At 46.3% G+C, this 21,018-nt stretch overlaps 1 protein-coding gene across 1 annotated transcript in view; it reads left to right on the forward strand.

Annotated features, from left to right (window-relative positions):
- Positions 1-21,018, forward strand: part of LOC138471867 (ficolin-1-like) — a 323,001-nt gene that overhangs the window by 195,100 nt on the left and 106,883 nt on the right. The window lies entirely within an intron of this gene.

The raw sequence follows: 21,018 nt of genomic DNA on the forward strand, positions 1-21,018 counted from the left end.
TTTTCCCTTTTCCCTTTCCCATGCACTTGCACGTTCTCAATGTCACTGGGCCTAGTAAGATCGTTGTTGTTTTTGTGTTCGCCCCTGTTCCCCTCCCTTGCCTAGCCGCGCTCTGAAACACTTGTGTATGAGCGCAATGCAAATAAAATATCATATCACATCATATCATAACCCACTCTACTGGACAGCCTCTGGACATCCTCCTTCACTCTGACCTCCCTCTCTCCTCTCCTATGGTCCCCCAGTGTCTTGTTAGACCACTCCCTTCTCTTCTCCCACCTGAGTCGCTATGGCCCTGTGATCTCGGCTCCAAAAGCCCTGCTGACCTCGTTCATGAACATCCGCCTGATGAAACGAGTGTCAGCTGCTGCCTTCACTTCTACCTTTATCCCCCTTTCCCCCCAACTCTGACTTTACCACGACACTGCTCTCAGCAAACTCCACCTGTCCAGCACAAACACTCTCAACATCCTTGCCCCAGTCATGAGGATCCACCTGAAACCCACCTCTAAGCACAACACCTGGTACGATCTGAACTTGAAGCCCTGAAATGAAAGTGCAGAGCTGCAAAACGGAAGTGGCAAACCTCAGGCACACCCTTTGACAAACTGGCCTGTTACCTGCTCCAAAGGCAGTACAGACTCTCTATCCATGCCAAGAAAAGGGCCCACATTCAGGCACGGGTATCTAGCGCATCCAACAACATGGGTGAACTTTTCAAAATCTGCAGGGAACTAGCCAACCCTTCCACAGTTTCCTCCTCCCCTATCCCCTCTCAGGCCCTCTGCAACGCACTCACCACTCGCTTCTCCACAAAATTCAGGACATCGTGAACAGCCTTTCTACACACTCTCCCAACCCATCCCTTACCCATAGCCTCACTTGGCCACTCACCCTCCTCCTTCCTCCTTCTCCTCCTTTGCCCTTGTCTCACCTGATGTCTCCAGAGTTGTCGGCACCATGAAGGTCTCTTCCAGACAGGTTTCCCCTTGCTTCCCCAGAACCATCAAAAACAACACTGGCTCTCTTGTCCCTCCACTTGCTGATTTCTGTAACCACTCCTTTGTTAATGGTTCCTTCCTCTCCTCCCTCAAGCACACCCTTATGTGCCCCCTCCTTAAAAAACCATTAGCAGACCCTACCTGTCCAGCCAACTACCACCCTATCTCCATCACCACCTTCCTGGATAAACTACTGGAGAAGTTGGTCCTGGCCAACTCAACTCCCACACTGAACTAGTTGATGGTCTCCAGCACCATCAATCTGGATTCCGAGCATCTAGGGCCACAGAAACTGCTCTTCTGAATACCCGTGAAGAACTGCTTGCATTCTTGGATTCCAACACCGCAGCTGTCCTCATCCTTCTTGATCTCTCGTCTACCTTTGACACAGTCAACCACTCCATCCTCATACAAAGGCTCCACAACACCCTTGATATCTCAGAGCGGGCACTGGACTGGCTGACCTCCTTCTTTACTGATTGCTCTGCTTAAGTTATCCTGGGCACCTTCTCTTCTCCTACTTCCTTGTCCACATGCGGCGTCACCAAGGGCTCTATCCTCTCACCTTGACTCTTTAACATCTACCTCACACAGCTGGCACTCCTCATCTCCTCCTTCTCTCCCAACTTCCAGTGTTATGCTGACTACACACAACTCTTCTTCAAACTTCCTGCTGACCCTCTTGCACCTTCCCTCATCCCTGATTTCCTTTTTGCCATCCAGGCCTGGTGCACTTCCAATGATCTTTGCCTCAATGCCAGCAAAATGGAGATCCTTCCCATTGGGACCCCTGCCCTGACTTCTTCCCTTCACTCTGTCCTTCCTCCATGGGCTCTCCCCCTTCGCCCTCTTCTGAATCCAGAAACCTTGGAGTCATCTTCGGCTCCTCTCTTTCCTTCCTCCTTCACACACAGGACATTGCCAAGAAGTCCCACTTTCAGCTCTTCCTACTCAAAGGAATTCTACCCTTTCTTACCTTCCCCCAGAATCTCAATGTTACCCGAGCCCTGGTTCTCTCTAGACTTGACTATTGCAACAGCCTCCTCCTGAATCTCCCTTCTTCCACTCTGCTACCTCTCCAGTTAATCCAGAATAGGCCAGCAAGACTTACCCTTGGCCTCAAGCCCAGGGACCGCATCCCTTCTGCACTAAAAAGTCTTCACTGGCTCCTGGTTGCTTCACAGATTAAATTAAAATCCCTCTATCATCCACAAGCTTGTCTGGGGGCGGGGACCACACTATCAACTATGCAACTATCGCTTACTAAAAATGTCCCCCATAGATCCCTGCGCTCCTCTGGCACCAACTCTTTGTGTGTAAAGCATTTCGCTAAACAGAGGGCGGGTGGTCGATCGCTTTCCTCTGCTGGCTCCCTGCTTTGGAACAGCCTCCCCCTCCCTCTTTGTCTTGAGCAGGACTTTTTTATTTTCCGGAAGCTCCTCAAGAATGTCCTCTTCCCCCCCCCCCCCCACTCCCCTCTGCTAATCACACAGTTGCTTGTTTGGTGTGCAGGGCCCTTATGCATCCTCCGGGCCCTGACTTCCCACACCAAATCACTGTCTTTCCTCAGCACTTGCCTCAGATCACCCTCCTCCCTGGAGGCTTGCACTTACCCACCTTGCACTTCACTTGTTGCTCACCCATGACCACCACAGCATCTATCCCATTCCCCTTCCCTTCTGCAATTGCACGTTCTGAAAACTCACAAGGCATAGTAGGTTTGTCCTTCCTCCCTCACCCTCTGTATTTAAGTATTTTCTTTATGTATTTAATTGTATTATTCTTTTTTAATTATTATACTTGGTTTAACTGTGTTATCAGTTTTTACAAGTGTTACATCATCAAACAGAGTTTAAAGATGGCATACAATGGACTTGTTTGGAGTTGGATCGGTTGAATAAGTAACTCTTTGCCCAAGTGGTGGTCTAACATTTGTTATCCAGGTTCAAACTTTTCAGAAAGTTTGCTACAGTGATTATTGATTTGGTGGTTTTGCCATTCATCAAAAATCTCCACCAGTAATCTTTGTTTTGTTGCCTGACTTCAGTGAATAAATGTCCCTTAAACTTTCTTCTCTCTTCAACCAGACCCTGGCACTAGGAAAGCAGAAGTGTTATATGTTCTGTTGTTTTGCCTCTGTGTCAAAACCTGCATTGGTCTTCTGTCGAGATTCCCCTGATTTTCCAGAATCCGTTGGTTTTCAGCAGATTTAGCCGAGCTCTTACGAAAGTCGAACAAAGTCTCTTGTTTGGAAATTTGATGAGATATGTCATGGGTTGGTTTATCTTCCAGACGTTCAATGGTAGCTGTTTAGTAAGTTTGTTTTTCTCTGCCTTATCCAACGTCTGGCACAGTCCCATTATTTTAGTTTTTTTGTTGGATTATAGTCAAGTTTTCTTTCAGAGCTACTGATTTCTTCCAAGAGGCAGATGTTTCTGTTCTTCATTCACGCAGCATAGCGTTGCAGCCTTAGTTCATTTCCTCATGCGTAAGTTCAAATAATGTTTGGTTTGACATTTGGATTTTTCTGAAGAGCATCAAACCGTATAACTCCACTGTGCCTTTCAATGGGGTAAGGCTGAGCTCCTTTCTCACTATTGCGGTAGAGAGAGGTAGAATCAAGAGTTTCCTCTAGTAATAGCCTTCAAGTGTTTGCCAAATATGCAGTGGAATCATCGGCATAGATTCGGCACTGTAGGCTATTGCCGGCACAACCATTGCTTTGTAGAAATGTATTGAAGCTTGGAGAGAAAAACGTCCAAATTCTTTGTCCATTCTCATCGCTTGAGCCGTGAGGGTCTTGATTTTCCTGAACAGGAAATCCTGCATTGGGAGTTCTTGTCGATGCAAATTGAATATCACTCCTTGGTACCTGACACTCTTTACTGTTTCCAGGCCGCATCCTTCTAGAAAAAGAGTTTGTAGATTTTCTTTTAGCTGTTTTCTCAAGGATTATCACTTTTGTTTGTTTTCATGGTGTTGATCTCGAGATCGTTTTTTCTGAGATATTTCTGTGGGCTAAGCAGTTTCCGCTGTAGGCCAACGCCTGTTTGATCTAAGAGGATGATATCGTCTGCATAGATCAATCTGTGTATTTTTTCTTTCCGACTGATGGAGGAAAAGTTCGGACGTCTGTTTCGATTTCGCTGATATCACCAATGTAGGCATTATAGAGTGCCGGTGCTAGGGGACAGCCGTGCTTTACTCCTCTGAAAGTGAAGATTTTTTCAGACAATAAACCCGTTCCACTCAAGCGCACCCTCATCAATGTGTCTGTATGTAATTCCCTGATCGGATTCAGTATCGAGTCCAGACATTGCCATTTGTGTCATTTCTCCCAGAGTTGTTCCTGATTTAACTTATCAAAGGCCTGGAAGAGATCTATGAAGGCAAGAGCAATTTTAGGGGCTTCTTCCAAGACTTTTGCTTTTAAGATACTCAGGATAAAGATGTTTGCCGCTGTGCCCATGTTTTTTGTAAAGCCTGTTTGGAAAGGGTCGTAACCCTCTGAGGTGACTACCCATGCTTTGAACTTAACAAGGAGGAAAGACCCAAAGATTTTACCAATTGTGTCCAGTAGGGCGATAGGGCGATAGTTTTTTGTGAATGGGTACTACATTGGCGGTTTTCCATGACAGGGGAATTGATCGAGAAATGGCACAGTTTTGGAAGATTTCTCCAATCAAGACAGCCAAATCTTCAGCGTTTGATTTTAGATTTACGTTTCAGATCCCATCCGGTCCTGTAGCTTGCAATGTTTTCAGTTTGGCGATCTTATCACATATTGCCTATGTGTTTTGTTCGACGTCCCACGTTTTAGGTTTCTTTGGTGGGGCGATGGACGTGGCCTTTGAAAGTTTAAACAACTTCGAGAAGTACGCAATCAATCTTTTTTTGGGCACATGGTTTGATATTGCCTCTTGCGTTTCTCTTCCCTTTGTGTTAATCAGTGACCAGAGGCTTAATGTCGATAAAAACATTTCTGAATCCTTTTGGTATAAGTTGATTTGGTGGGATTTTAGCCAACGTTTGTACTTGTTTTTTTCTTGTCTTGCTGCTTCTATGTTTGCCACTGTTCCTCCTTCTTTAGATCTTTACAATTGAATGTTGTGTTCAGGTTGCCGCATATAATTGCTTGGCTGATCTTGGAGTCTAATATTTTTTCGATCGTGGTTATGAAGGCGATGTCCGCTACTTCTTTTGGGTTCCAATAAAAGTTAAGCAGCAGATACCATTTGTTTCTCCTTTCTTTTATTCTGACTGCGTTTCCTCTGTGAAGGATCACAATTGCCAAAATCAAAGGCTCTTTAACCAGGATTTTTTCGATCTCCAAGTTTCTTCCTGTTCTAACTGCACAGGTCAAACCAGCCCGGAGGGCGAGCGGTCGGTCCTTTGATTGCCGACGACAAAGCAATCTCGCAGCCGTCAATTGCAGGTTGTTGCCGCACCCAGGTCTCCTGGAGGCACAGGATATCAAACTCTCCCAAGTTTATATCCAAAGGCCTCATAAAATGTGAGAAGCCACAAGTGTTCCATGAACCCATAATTATCTTGTTTGATGTTATACTAGAATCGGTCCTTTTTTTAGACATGTGCATTGATTTGGGGTATTTTTGTGGCTTAATTGTTTAACTGTTTCACTTCCCCATGTCCCCTCCCTGGTGCACTGTGGGTGCTTTGAAACAGTATTTACTTCCTGTATAAGCACCTAACAATCAAACAATAAATAAAATAAATAAATATGTTTCTAAAGAGCCCAGGGTTTAGCGAATAATCTTCAAATGTTCTCTATCGAAACCTTAGTATTAGACGTGACAGGCTGTCCATAAAGTTATTCAAGGAGAAGATGGTGTTCTGGTCATCCTGTTAGGGGTCCCCTAAGTTCAGTGCAGGAAGGATGGGAGGACAATCCCTGAACTACTTTCCATGACATAGTGGTATCATAAAATTACCTCTGCCCCTGGGGAGTAAAATGGTAAATAGTGACTAGTGACTACAGCCAAAACCGGATAATTCACATTCTTCCCCAATTTTCCAGCAGAGGTCATTGACAAAAGGAAATCATCAATGATACACACCAACTGACCCTGGAATTGCAAATGAAAATTACCTTCATCTTCCTGGTTATCCTAAAGATACACCTACAATCCGTAAAATGAATGATAACCTCTACAGAAAAATCTATACGAAATTCTGCAGGATTTTCGGAAAAGGAAACATGACTGTTATGATTACAACTTAAAGCTTCACTATACTTTAACATAATTTAAACTTGTGGTAAAGCAGAACTGCCAGCTTGGCGCTTAGTAGCTGAAACTGTGAAAACTCCAAAAATATGTACTAAGCCAGTCTTTTAGCCTTGTTCAAAATGCCTCTAATTGTTGAAGCTCTCCTGTCCTAATGGTGACAGTTGTAGCTGGTGCCTTTCATGTGGGTGGTTCCTTGTGAAGTGATACATTGAGCAGTGCACACCATGTCATAGTGAATTCATGACACCCTCAGGCAGTCTGTTTCACTGATGAAGGTCCTTTTGGACTCCATGGAATGGAGGTTTTTAGTGCTGTTGCCGGCACCTGGAATATGCCGGTAATACTGGGATCTCAGGCACTGGTCATGGTAGGTCATTTTTCCGGTACCCTGCCAGATTTACGGCAGGATACCGGGTAACTTATAATGAGCGCCTATAGCTGTGTGTGTCTTCTTCTCTTGTCCCTCTCTCACCCTCTATCCCTATGATATATCTCTCTCTGCATCTCTGACAATTAAACATAGCCTTGATGCTCATAGAAGAAATAGATCTTTGGTTTTAAACTGAGCCAAACCCTTTTTAAGATAAAAATAACATAGTTAGGGCAACAGCATGCCCAGGCTCACCATGACACTGGAACACTCAAAAGTCTGACCAATGCAGAGCCAACGACATGCTCTGTGTCCTTAAGCACTCTGCCCAGAAGCACAAGCCTAGGGTTTTGGTCCCCCACAAAACTATCCTTTTGGTAATCGTGGCATTCCAGAAGAAACCCCCCACATAAATGCAATGTTTTGCCTGCTTTTCAGGGAGCAGCTTCAAAATTGGCAAATTCGGATTTCTGGCATGCAAATCCACTCAAATGTTGCTGGGGGCCCTAGGAAATTAAGAAGAAGGGCATTACCTCCTGTGTTTTCTTCATAGGGCTACAACATGCCCAGAATTGCCATGACACTGTGGAAGACCCAAAGGTCTGACCAAGCACAAGCCTAGGGTTTGGTCAAGTAAAATAAATAAATAAATAAATAAATAAATAAATACAATTTAAAAAAATCTGTTTGTGTAAGCCACCAAAGGATGAGTCATCACTCTTCTACCAAAAAGGACCCAAATCTTCCTTCCTATGGCCAACAGAGATAACAAGTCTTAATTGTCTTAATTAATTTAGGAATGGCACATCTTAATAAAAGGAAACAGCAATTTGCCCCACGGCAGAGTGAAGGAAGGTTGTGAGGGGGTGGAGTCTCTTGCCTTTAAAAACCTAGAGCCTTGGACTACAAAAAGCAGCCATTTACAACTTGAAATCAGTCAACCCCAAGAGCAGCAGAAGACTTCAAAGCAGAAACAGTGAGCCTGGGGCAGTTGGGGGCCGGTGTGTGTGTGGGTATGTGACATGCTACCTGAGCTGCATCATTATTTGTTTGGAATGCCTAGCGATGGCATGTTTTGCTATGTGCCTACACTGATGAGGTGTCTGTTTTTCTTCAAATGACAAATTTTCAAGCACCTTTGAATCAGCCACAAGACAGCAGGTACCAACCCACTAAACAAGTAAAAGAAAAACTAGAAGTGTGGACTTGGAAATTTAACCTGTAGACTAGACCATACACCGTTGTTTTGACCTCACATTCACAAGATGCTCTCTATTAACAGGACAGCAGTCCAGGGGAAGACTTCTAATCAAATGCAAAATTATGTAACGTAACTCCCATCATTGCCCAGCCTCAGCCTAAGAGGGTTGCTGCTTGACACACAAATATGACCATTACATTATAGGCACCAGCAGGACTCAGGAGCCTCCAGGAAGACTGGGCTGGGAATTCTGCTCCCAAGGAAGCTGTGGTCAAAATCCCAAACTCCAGTTAAATGTGCCCATATTTCTTTCCAGCTTTCCCATCTATACAACTTTGCTGTTTGTGGCTTAGTGGGGTATGTAGAGAGCCTTCGGATACTGTGTATTCATGGGCATGTTTTCTACATGCCTCTGCTCACCAGAATACTGTGGAAGGTTCAAAGGTCTGGCTACAGCTAAGCCGTAGACCTTGAGCACTTTGCACAAAAGCCCAAGCATAGGGTTTTGGTAACTATGACATAAATGAGCAAACCAAAAAAAATAATACCCCCCCACCCGCTTTTCTGGCAGCTTTTGTAAACTTGACAAATTTGGGTTTCTGACATAAAACCCCTCCCAAATTTTGAGGGCCTAAAGAAGTAAGAAGATGGGATTTTTTGTTTGTGTTTTACTGAGTATGGTTTCAACATCCCCATGCTCACTGTACAGTGAGTAAATTCCAGACTTATCCCAGGCCCAGCAAACCTCTTCTACATCGATCTCTCCTTTCGGATCTATGCCCCATAGCATACAGTTACAGTCCCATGATAAATTAAGCCCATTATACACATAGCTCCTCCAGCTTTTCCTTCTCATGCCTTCCTCCAGCGTTTCCTTCTCATGCCTTCCTGAGCATCTTATCTATCTTTCGCCTTCATCCCAACTATATGCCCAACTTTGCTACTCTCTGCCACTAGTGAATGTTTCATCATACTACGCCTTTGCTTCTCTGATAGGAAAAGCGCTTTTCTGCCATAAACTATGGCAAGGGGCCCTATAGAAATGCAAGATAACTTAATATTTCTAATGATTATGTTCAGTATATATTGCTGTCATAAGAAAGGTTCAATTGTCTCAATGACAAAGCACATTATTAAAACCTAGTATAACCATATGCATGATTTCTTATTGTATGCTTTCTAGCTCTATGAAAAACGGGAAAGGAACAGATAACACCAACAAGAGTTTGCAGCTGCTTTGCATAAAATCAAAGAGCATTTTGGATTTTGGATGTAGTCAATTTATAGATTTTACAAATATGCATGTGATAAAATATTGTATGCTTTACCCACAAATGACAAATTGCACATTGACCGGGTGCTCATTTCAATTTTCACAATGCTCACACTAACATCAAAGTGTTTGCAACCTTAAAGCATAATCATTTGGACAGCCAAAGAATATGGATGTGTGGATAAAATGACTGCAACATCTACCCAAGAGCTATATCGGGAAGTATGATTGAACATCTAAAATACTGAGCTAAGCCTAACATGGTTGTTAAAGTTTTAACACTAAAAAAATGAATACAGTGTTTCTGTGCTAGCAATTGCATGCAGTGTCCTAACTAAGCCAACACGTGTTTCGAACATAAACAGTCTTTTTCATGGCAAATAATGTTGTCCTTTTTGCCTCAAGCCTGTGAGGTACACTCAATGGTTTGACAACCAGTGATCGATAGGTGATCGATAAGTGTCTTTGGGCTCCTAATTATCCTCGGGTCTGTAGTCCTTAATCGAGTAGGACTCCAGACCACAGGAACTGCTCAATACAGCAAGGTGCACCTGACAGGACACCTGCAACCAACAGATACTAAAATGCTTAGAGAAGTACCTTAACTTCAGAAGACACTGAAAAACAGAAAACACTTTGCCCCTTTAAACAATCACAGTACTTATAGCATATGTACTTCTGTCGTGGCTATGGCCCCTCTACATGGCCCATGTACATGGCCCCTGTACATGTTGCACCAATAAGTTTCTTTGGGACCCACTGGCCTTGTGTTTCAGCCATGGCCACTGTACATGATGTACCAATTAGTTTCTTTGGGGCCCAGATCATCTCATCAGTGATGTCATGTATGAACTAATTATTGATGTCGCCAGTGGTGTCATCAGTGATGTCATCATTGTGGTCATATGCTGTGCAACAGGGGGTGCATAGTGGAATTGCTCGAAATGCGATTGCTAAATTTCAGGGGTTTTGTTATGTTAAATCTGATCACCTTAACTTTCTCCTAACTAAAGTTTTTTCACTGAATTTCAAGCCTTCCTGCCTCCCTGAAACTTGAGGAGAACCATCTCCGGTTCCGGAAGCACCTCAAAACCTTCCTCTTCACTTCTGCGTTCTCTCTCCCTCTCCCCTGCTAAATTCTTCACCAAAACTGCACTGATTCTGCAACTGGGCCACTCTCACCGACCTCGGTCCTGGACCCAGTCACTCTTCACTTGCACTGCCTCCCTGGCAACCCCTGCACTGCGGGACTGTCTCTGTATCACTACAGCCCCCCCCCCCGCTCCCTCAGCACTTGTCTGCACTTAACTTGCACTTGCCACCAGCTGGCCCTATTTATTTATTATTTTATTTCTATTCTACTATTTGTACTGCACTCCTCCCTCCCCCTTTCCCCTTGCACTTGTTCCCTTCCCCCTACCCCTGCACTTGCGCGGTCTGAATGACACCTGGCCTAGTAGGATCGTTGTCTGTCTTCCCTTTGTTCCACCCACTCTTCCTCGTCGCGCCTTGAAACACTTGTGTATAGGCGCGTTACAAATGCCATATCATATCATATCATATCATATCTCCATCCCAATGGCACCTGAGTGAGTGGTATCACGAGAGAATGTTCCTGTGTGGATGGAATGTTAGTGTGTGAATGTAGGTTCCAGCTGAGGCAATTGGTGCCAGCTAGCCTGGGTGGTGGGTGCCAGTGAGGCTCTTTGCTGGGGACTGGACCCATTTGGGGCCCAGCCCCTCTACATTGTCATCTACATTGTCATCTGCCTATGTCAACCTAATAAAGTGGAACTTGGATGAACTTACCTGCAGCATCCAGTCATCCTCCAACAGTGGCAACGAGATGGTCAGGAACAGGACCCATGGAGAACTCGACCTAAGAATAGACATAGAGGCAAGTGTTACCTGCTGCGAGCTGTGCACGATTAAGGATGGGAGATTCACTGCCCCCCACAAAGAAAAGACCCACCACCCAGGGCCATTGTGTAGCTGCTCAGGGCTGAGTTGGAACTGCCCAATGCAGGGAAGGTGTCACCTGGCAAAGAGGCACCAAACATGGCAAAGTGGTGCTATCCAGAACCTATGAGGCTGCCCAGGACTAAGATGGGGTTCCCAGGGCAGGGAATGCCCATCCAGGGCAAACAAGTCCTGCCAAATCCCAAGGGATCCCTGCCCCTTGTTAAGGTGGAGCACCAGTGCTGGTGTGGTGCCCCCCCTGGGCAACGTCACTTCACACAGAGCAGGTAGTAGACACTCAAGAACATTTGACCCCCCAGGGAAAAAGGAGTGCAGTCCGGACCTCCTTAATGTTCTCGGATGTGAAGTATACCTGGCAAGCACCCTTCAGCCCAGCCACTTACACAGTTTATTTTTGACATTTCTAGAGGGTGGCTCTGACCACGTTGTGCTTTGGCAGGTGTACTTTCCTTTCATGACATTTATGCAGAGGGATGCATGCTGTAACCTTACCGTTGTGCCGATGGACTCAACCGTTACTCCTTGCCCTTTCCTTGGAGAACTGTTGGTGGTCTTATCATGTGGGAGCTCTGCTGTGTTCCTGTGCTTGCCTCCAAATGTTGGGGGTGCTGGCGAATGTTATAACATACCAGAATGATTCCACGACTCGATATGAACTGTGTGGTGACGGATGTATCGAAGGAAAGGACCCTTCGATGACTGTGTGCGTCCTCCCCTGTATTACGGGACAGTAAGGAAGTGGCTATTGCTTCAGAGTGTGCCTGCTCAGTGTTATTTTTCATAAAGAAGAATATCGACAGGCCCAGGAGTTCAAATGGGTGTGAGGGCTTCCCTTACTCGATTATATGATGGCGTAACCATTCTGAATCCAGTATGGACAGAGTTTCTTCTCCCCATTTTGCCGTTAGACTGAGTGGCATGCAAGTCGACAGCAAATAGAAAAGATGCCCACTCTGTAATGTTTCTATGGTGGAGGCGAATGGGAATGGGGAAGGACCGGGCCCGGGTTCCCTGAAGGAGGAAATACTGGGCCCTCCATACTCGGAATGGCCCGGTATTTCCCCATTCAGGGAACCCAGATCCGGACACGATTTTGGAGGCAGCCATGTCCTTATTAAGGGCATGGCTACCTCCAAAGTCGTAATGAGAACCCAGGTGTTAGTGTCAGGATTGAATGAGTTGGAAAGGAATGTGTTTTTACTATACACCATTATTGCCCTCATTAATATAGTGTTTTACTATCTTATGGTGTTATTGACAGTATTACTGTAGTGTTTAAAACTTTGAGGAATTTCAGGTGCGTGTAACAAACCACACAGACAGTTAATATACGTATTTAAACAAATGGTACTGTTTATTCACTTATGCCGTTTGATCATTTGTTTTTAAAGAACATTGGCTATGTTTTTAGAGCCCTAAAGTGTTGCCTGGCTTTATGTAAAAGGACAGCCTTGTGCTCTAAGTGTGTGAGAGTTCACGTATGAAAATGAGTTTGAAAGAAAGCACAGTGTACAACTTGCAGCACATTGCCTGACTGTTGTGTGGCTATGTAATTTGTACTGGTAAATGGGGTCTTTGAGTGTGATTATGCCGGTCGGGGTGTAAAAACCCCATAAGTCTTAGGTACCTTTGGACCATTTAGTTAAGTTTAGTGCCAGTGAGGTTAGGGCCGCCTCCGTCACTTATGGTTATTTTGAAAAAGATTAAAGCATCGCTCTAGGTAATGTGCCAATAATTCATTTTGCACTCTTGCTTGTTGTCTTTGCAACATCTTGTTGTAAACTGTGACAGGTGCATTTATCGAGTATTTAGTATACAGCTTTGTGTGTCACCTGCATCTTGATAGGATTTAGTCTGCGTTTTTGCAGGTGTGATGCGCAGGTATGAATTTGCCTGTTTTCAGGTTCTACTCTACTCTATTGTGTGTTATTGTGGTAACTGAGGTGACCTTCGGTTTTACAGGACCTAAACGAGTGATTTTCCAACCATTTTGGTGTTACCAACCTTTTTTTAGCTTTTTTTTCTGACTTGATTCATGGTCTGGTAGTTGGCTGTGGCCTTATCTGTTTTTTGTCTCCATCTATGTGTTTACGCTCATTTCTCTCTGCTGTGCCACAGTGTCTGATGGTTAGTTGGTGCTGTTGATGATGGGCTGCCAGTAGCTTGTTGAAAGTTAGAGACATCCCCTGAGAGTGGCATGCTCTGGTGACCAAACAAAGGATGAGTATTAGTACAAGGTGTGCACTTACCAGATTGTAGATTAGTAATAAAGTCACTTTTAGACTTTTTAGTAGTGGTTGAGCTTTGTGGCCAGTGGTTCAACATTGAGTGTAGTTTGTTTTTGGTTGGGGATTGGATGTGTAGTTATTAGTTATCTCATCTGTACTCTTAGTGTGCCCCATTAACCTTTTAAATATTAAGGGGAGGTGTGAATGGTATGAAAGATGTGTGTCTGTGACTACATTTTCTTCAGAGTTTCACCCATAGTGAAGGAGTTACCAGTTCCTGGTGTCAACTAGGGTTTATTTACACAATAGGGAACCTTTTATCTGAGTAGGCAGGGTACACCTTGAGAGTAAAGTATTAACACAAAGAAGGGCAAGCACACCTAATATAAGTGCAATGAAACACGCTTCACATTCATTCACAGTTAAAGAGGAGGTCCTCTACATATCCATACATTGAAAAGACACAAGGATAGGGTGTTTGTCTCACTAAAACTACCTATCGGTTAAACTAATTCTCGGCTGCGAATGACTGATCTTTGATTTCTTGTTCTCTGCTCCTCTTCAACTATTTCCTGTCATTTATACTTAAAATGAGATTTATGGCAAAGTCTGTTGGCCTGTTTGTGTTATAAATCAGTTTATAAACCCATAGACAGAACGGGCTTGTTCCCACCCAAAATATCAGGTATAACACATAGGCCCTCATTCCGAGGTTGATGCAAAGGGAAAAACGATGCCGGTAAAGGAATCTGGCATAGTCCGACCAACCAGACCGCTATTAACGGCATCGTAAAGTACGATGTAGTTAATAGCGGTATGGTCGCGCGCACGACATTAGCGGCATGCCGTAAACCGGAGTAGATCAGAAGTGAGGCGGACATGCAAATAACGGCCTCATGAAGCCGCAAAAAGTGCTTAACGGCACGCGTAAATACCGGCATCGCCGACATGCCCTAAAAAGCCCTGAGCAGTGTCCCAAACTGACACACAATCAGCACAGGTGGAGGCAATGGAGTCAGGCCCAGTACAAAAGGAGCACACCCACACACCACACCCCCTCCCACACCAAGATGATTCCAATAGTAGTAGCATTACTGGAGCTGGAGGACTTGCTTGCATTGCACAACATCAACAACATCATCAACATCAACAACAACAACAACAACAACAGCCGCCACCAGAGAGGAGACGCAGGAGGAGAAGGAGGGTGAGAAAGGCCCAGCATGCCCCACCAGTGCAGCCAGCATTACCACCCCGGCAGCCCACAATCCCTCGCATCAGAGCCAGTCTATTCAATCTAACCCCTGAGCAGATCCACACCCTGTACCAGCTTGACCGGGACACCATCATAACCATAGTGGACCTGATACACGACGACATAGTGAGCCTCATAGAAATACGCACCACCATCCCCCCTCTACTGAAGGTAGTGTCTGTGCTCCACTTCCTTGCCACAGGCACCTACCAGCACACAGTGGGGCACATGCATGGCATATCACAACCCTTATTTTCCCGGATTCTGAACCAAGTGCTGGATGCCCTCCTCAAGCACACAAGGCACTACATATCCCTACCACGGACTTCCCAGGAGATATTCGATACACAAGTTGCCTTCCATGCACTGGCAGGCATGCCAAATTGTATAGGTGCCCTCGACTGCACCCATGTGGAGTTGGTGGTCCTGCATGCCATGGAGGTGGTGTATCGCAACCGCAAGCAATACCACTCCATCAATGTACACATGGTATGCGACGCAAGCAAGATCATCAAACATTGCTGTGCCCGATATCCCGGATCAACTCATGACTCTATGGTCCTGCGGAACTCCACGCTACCAGGCTTCATGGAGCGACATGCTGGACGACGTGCCTGGCTGCTTGGCGAGTTTCCTGACTGGGCCATGGCAGTGCATCAGGGTTGTGAGGTGGGTTGATGCATACTCCACCTGGGTGGGAATGGGGGGGGTGCATACTCCACCTGGGTGGCAATGTTGATGTGACTGCACAATGTGCACATCACCGAACACTGTGCCCCAAAGCATCAGAAATGGTACATGACACCCAAATTCCATAGTGATGAAGTAAGGGTGACACCTATCACTACATGACTAACAGGTAACCAGCCCACATCACACAACACATGCGCCACTCATCAACGGTCCTCACCCACCATAAAGGCCATCCTGCACCATGTAGTGCATATGCACTATGTTGCTGTCTCCAGCATATCACCACAGAGGTCAATCATCCCTGGGAGTGCATTGAATTGAACCAACTAGGGATTCCACAGTGTGTCACCGGGTCGGCACACCCATAGGAGTGCTGCATGTCACCATAGGAATGATCAGCGCAGAATGCCCAATATTGTACAGACTACTGCCGACGCTCCATACTAGTAAATCTCAAAGAACACAGCACATCACTAATTTGACTCCAACACTGCTGTATGCATATACGATGTACATGCAACATGATGTCAGTGCAAACCATGTATCATCTTGAAGATGAAACCCACACCATTAGTCCATGGCGCAGGACACATAGAGGGACCTTAAATGGGGTCAATGCATCCAGGGACATGTGCATGCGGGCACCGATTACCTGCAGGCATGTGAGACTAGTACAGTTGTCCAACATGAATTTGCAAACATTTACCTTCATTTCCCTCTCATGCAGGTGATGGTGGCTATCCCTTGAAGCCGTGGCTCCTGACCCCTGTCCGAAACCCACAGAACAGGCACAAGGAGGACTACAATCGTTCCCATACCTGTTCACGTGTGGTAATCGAGCAGACCTTTGGCCTGTTGAAGGCACGATTTCGCTGCCTCAGCCGGTCGGGTGGGGCTCTCCTCTACAGACATGAGAAGGGGACCAAGATCACCATGGCATGTGTAATGCTGCACAATATGTGCATCTGCCGGAACATGCCCCTGTCCCCTGACATGGAACTGCTACCACCTGATGATGATGATGAAGGGGATGATGAAGATGTGGCAGGACATCATCACGGTGGCGATGCACAGGAGGGAGGTGCTGTGCGCCAGTCAATGATCGCACAATATTTCTGACATACATGTACGCAGAGGGTGACATAACGGTTGGACATAGGACACTGGGTGTGGGGGTACATGTACACTATGTACTGTGCAAAATTAAATGACACATGCGCAATGATGAATGTCCATTCTGGTTATTTTTTTACACAACCGGTGTATTGAAAGTAACAATATTAACGTGAATGAGAAAACCCTCCACCACCCTCACCCTCCTCCCCCTCCCCCCACAACTCCCCCACATACCCTCCTCCCTCCCCCTCCCCCTTGCCCCACAACTCCCCCACACACCCTCACCCCTCCCACTACAACTCCCCTGCAACTCCCCCACACACCCTTAACCCCCTCCCCTTCCCCCACAACTCCCCCACACAAGTCCCATAGAGTCCACGAAGCCAACATGAGGCTGCCAGAACAGTCACTCCGCACTCCAGAGCCAGGGGTTGCATGTCCCATTGGCGCAGCGCACGGACTGACCGGCGGAGCGGGCTGGTTTGGGTCGAACTGCTGGTGGATGGTCTGGCCTCATGCTGAGGCTGTAGGGCAGGAAGACCTGCCTCCAAAGCATCAGCGATGCACACTAGCACCTCGCAGAGGCGGTTTGTGTTATCCGTGAAGGACCGGCCCACTGCTGCCAAATCTGTGCGCCACTCCTCCCTGGCCTGACGGTTGTCCTGCACAAATTTTCAGATGAGTGCAGTGAGAAGGTCAGCCCGCTGTGCTCCTGCGGCTGCACCTGTGACCGTGCTGGGTATCTGGCTGGCATGCCCAGCCTGCTCATCCTCCCTGAGACTGAATACCAGACTGATATGTCCCTGGGTGTGGTCTTGCCCAGACTGCTCCAGGGTGCTGGTATCAACGATATCACTCATGGATACCTGGGGGGATGCCAATTGTGTTGGGGTGTGGACAACATCCACTGAATCATCCTCAATGGTGCCCCAGATGTCATCTGGGCTGTCTTCAACTGTGAAGGGTGCCGTGGCTGCCACGTCCCCAGCCACACTGGACTCCTACGAACGGGGTGTCGGACAGGTGTCTGCAGGCAGAACAGAGAGGAGTGGGGGTGGGGGTGGTGTGCCCTCCACGGGCCTTGGTGTTGCAGGTGGTATGTGTCCCTGCGGTGGCTTGCTTCCTGGGACACGCACCCCCTGGCTTGTCCCCTGGATGTAGACGGCCGGTTGCTGTCCTCCTGGGACCTCTTACTGGGTCTGGCCTGTGCTGGGGTGGTGTCCTGCTCTTCACTGTCATGCTCACTGCCTGTGGGGCTGAAAGAGAGGGACGGCATGAGTGATGTTTGGATAGGCATCATACATACATTGGGACGATTGCACATCCACACAATTGTGGGTCAATAGGCATTTGTGTTGGGAAGAGCACGTCATTTCATACATGGGTGGTAAATGCAGCCATATGTCGGTGTCACTCATGTTGGCCAGGTACTGTGCTGTCTGACATGCTCACAATTTAGGTCATGCACGCTGTGTGCCTCATGGAATTTCCTACTTTGTGTGGTATGTGTCATGTACGTTACGTCCTTGCACCAGGCATCGGCATGTGTCTCACTTGCTTTGGCATACTTTACAGGGAGTGTGTGTGTGGCCGACCATGGCGTCACTCTTCGGACAGACATTGGCATTGACTTTCATCAGATTTGGCTTAGCAGTTTTTACTTTGGTCACTCACCTCCATTAGCAGATGTGGTGCCACACTCCCATCTCTCCTACGCCTTCTGTTGATTTCGGGCCAATCATGCTCGTCCATGTTTCCTCCCACGGGGTGAGCCTAATGGGAGAGCTTGGTCCTCCTCCGGTTTCAAGGGCCTGGGTACGATTTACAGATTATCCCACCGCTTACGGCAATCCTTCACCATGCGGGGTGTGTTGCCCACTGCACTGACCTTCTGGCCCACTAGCGCCGAAATCTCCTTTTTGTGCAACATGGCCTCCCTCCCCAGGTTGCTGCTGAACACTGTCCCTGCATTCTCATGCAAGGTTTCGACGAGCATCTGCAGTTCATCCTGGCTGAATCTCTCCTTTCGGAGGCGGGCAGATCCCTTCTTGAGTGCTTTAGGCATTGTTGGGTGGTAGGATGTACTTTTCGGTCGATTTGCAGTGTCCCAGGGGTCCTGTGTGCTGAGGATGGCAATGGATTGTGTTTTTAAAGATGGCCGCCATGCTCCTTCCCATTCCTGTGCGATGATGCTATTTCCGGTTCCACTATTTAACAGTGACCGTAAATAGCGGTGTTCGTTAATTACGGTCACCGCTATTTACAGTCACCGCTAATGTCACATTGGACTGTTTCGGAGGTGTAATCTGTGCCTAGCTTCATGCCGGTAAGGGCTTTCTGGGGCCCTTTTGCGGCATGGCGCTATGTCCCTTACCGGCATGGCGCAAAGCTCGTGCCCGTGAAGTCGTAATAGTCCTTTATTAGCGGGCCGGTGCCAGCACGGATACGCTATTTGTGCCATGCCGGTAAGGGACGGTACTGAACTCCAAACTCGGAATGAGGGCCATAGTTTTTGATATAAAGGTAGTATTTTCTATATAGGTGTGAAGACACTATGGGCCTGATCACGACTTTGGCGGTAACGCCGGTGGTATTACCGCCGGCGGTATTAGCCCTACCGCCGGATCAAGAGTCCGGCAGTAATGTAATTCCCCATTCCCCATTGAGCCCATTCGGGAATGCCCCATTCCCCATTGGGCTCAATGGGGAAAATTCACGCTCTTACCACCGGCGGATTTCCCGCCGGCGGTAATAGCGCTAATTTTCGGCGGATTTCCCCCCAGCCAAGAGCTGGGGAGAAATCCGCCAAAGTCCTGATTTGGTGGACCCTTAAATCCGGCAGTAATAGCGTGACCGCCGGATTTAAGGGTTACCGTCAAAGTCGTGATGAGGCCCTATATCTAATACGCTTCCGGGCCCTTTATAGCTTACTGGTCCGGAGGATTATCAGATCAAAACTGTGTGAGTCGGTAGATTCGTGCTACCCCTGTTACAGTTTCTTGCTGTCTACCGGTTTCAGCGACATACATTTTTTGTGACCAGTTTCTTAGGGACAGTCTTCGGGTAAAATTACAGAGATATACTCACTATTCTCTGGTGTTAATTAACGTGTGCACCATATCTTATTGCACCATCATTGGTGTGTCGTATGTGGAGATTGTAGTTATGGCCCTGAGGAAAAAAGGTACAGGGTCACAGCATTGTTACAGAATTAAATGAATTAGACAGGAAATAGCGCATCTGTTCGCAATTCTTGTATGCACAATCTGTTTCAGAACACACCATGAGTTCCTTATTGTCAAAAAGATTTTCTTAGAGAGCCCAAGATTAGTCAAACTGCTTGACTCTCATATACCAAACAAACACCTTTAATTGTGCATGGCTGAGACAGTCACTAACCTGGGTGTTCTTGGTTATGCTGGATCCTAGTGCTCAGTCTAATCTGCCTGGCCCATGTTTCATCATGTGGCTCGGTGGTCTAGTGCGAGAGAGAGGAAACACAAAGCCAAACAAAAACAATGAGTGTCTCTGCCCAACTCTCTGTGTTGGTTAGTCAAGTGCACTAAGTAGTACACAAGATTGGTACCCACCCTGGCCCATTCTGGCAGATGTTAATCATCCTTACATCTCAGGATGGTCCTGTCAATCTTGTTATCCAGATCCCGCCGGCACGTCTTACTCAGTTGGTCTCCTGAACGGGCAACAAACTTGCTGCTGCTTGTTGCCAACCAAATGTAGCCACCCTTTTCCAATTAGATGCCCTTCCAGTGGTGCTATGTGCGTTTGCGACACGTTGCGTGTGTCACACGAAAGCCAGACAGGTCAGGCATATTACAAACGTACTCTTGAGTCTGTTATCATCTGGTTGTCATAGGTTGCTCCCAGCTAAACAGTATTGTTTGTTAATCAAAGTGCCCACGTGGGGCGAATCGGTCTGGCTGCTCAAGCTCAACATCGCTATATCAGGACATATGTAAATGACCTCTAATGTTATTTCCCAACTTGTAATACAGTGGTAATACCGTTTTGATATCTCAGCAGTACCGCCAACTTATGTTTCAGCGGTATGGTGAAAGTGGCAGTAATTATATTACCGAAACTTTTACCGTTTACTGCCAAACTTACAATGACTCCAAATGAGAAAAATAGGATATCAAGATTATTAAGGGCGAGAGGATAAAGCGAATTGCAGACACCTTCAGTTATTTTATATTTCCAACATAAACCTTTCTACATAATTGATGGGTACCTAAGTCTGTGTCTCCCTTACGCTGCAAACATGTATAAACTTGTTATCAGTTGTACTAAGAATTTATATAAAGTAGAACATAACGATTACAAGTGTTCATCTGCTCATACCACAGAGTCAAACGTGTTGCATTTTCTCTTTTTCTGTATGGTCTATTTGACCATGTCCATAACATATCTGGTTGCCCATTGCGCTTGATTAGGATTTGCGGTTATAGCATAGCTTTTGTATACTCTTTATTAACTGATAATAAACATCTGGTTCATGCACTCTCATTTTATATTGGAAAATGCATTAAAGAACAGGAATAATTAGTGGGTCAAAACCACTTAGAAAGGTCAAGAGGAGATAGCATTGACTTGTTTTTAATTGATGATGTATTCCTTTTTTGGAAAGGACGGAA

The sequence above is a fragment of the Ambystoma mexicanum genome, chromosome 8 (genome assembly GCF_040938575.1).
Source record: "Ambystoma mexicanum isolate Mex_15411 chromosome 8, UKY_AmexF1_1, whole genome shotgun sequence".
NCBI classification, from domain to species: Eukaryota; Metazoa; Chordata; class Amphibia; order Caudata; family Ambystomatidae; genus Ambystoma; species Ambystoma mexicanum.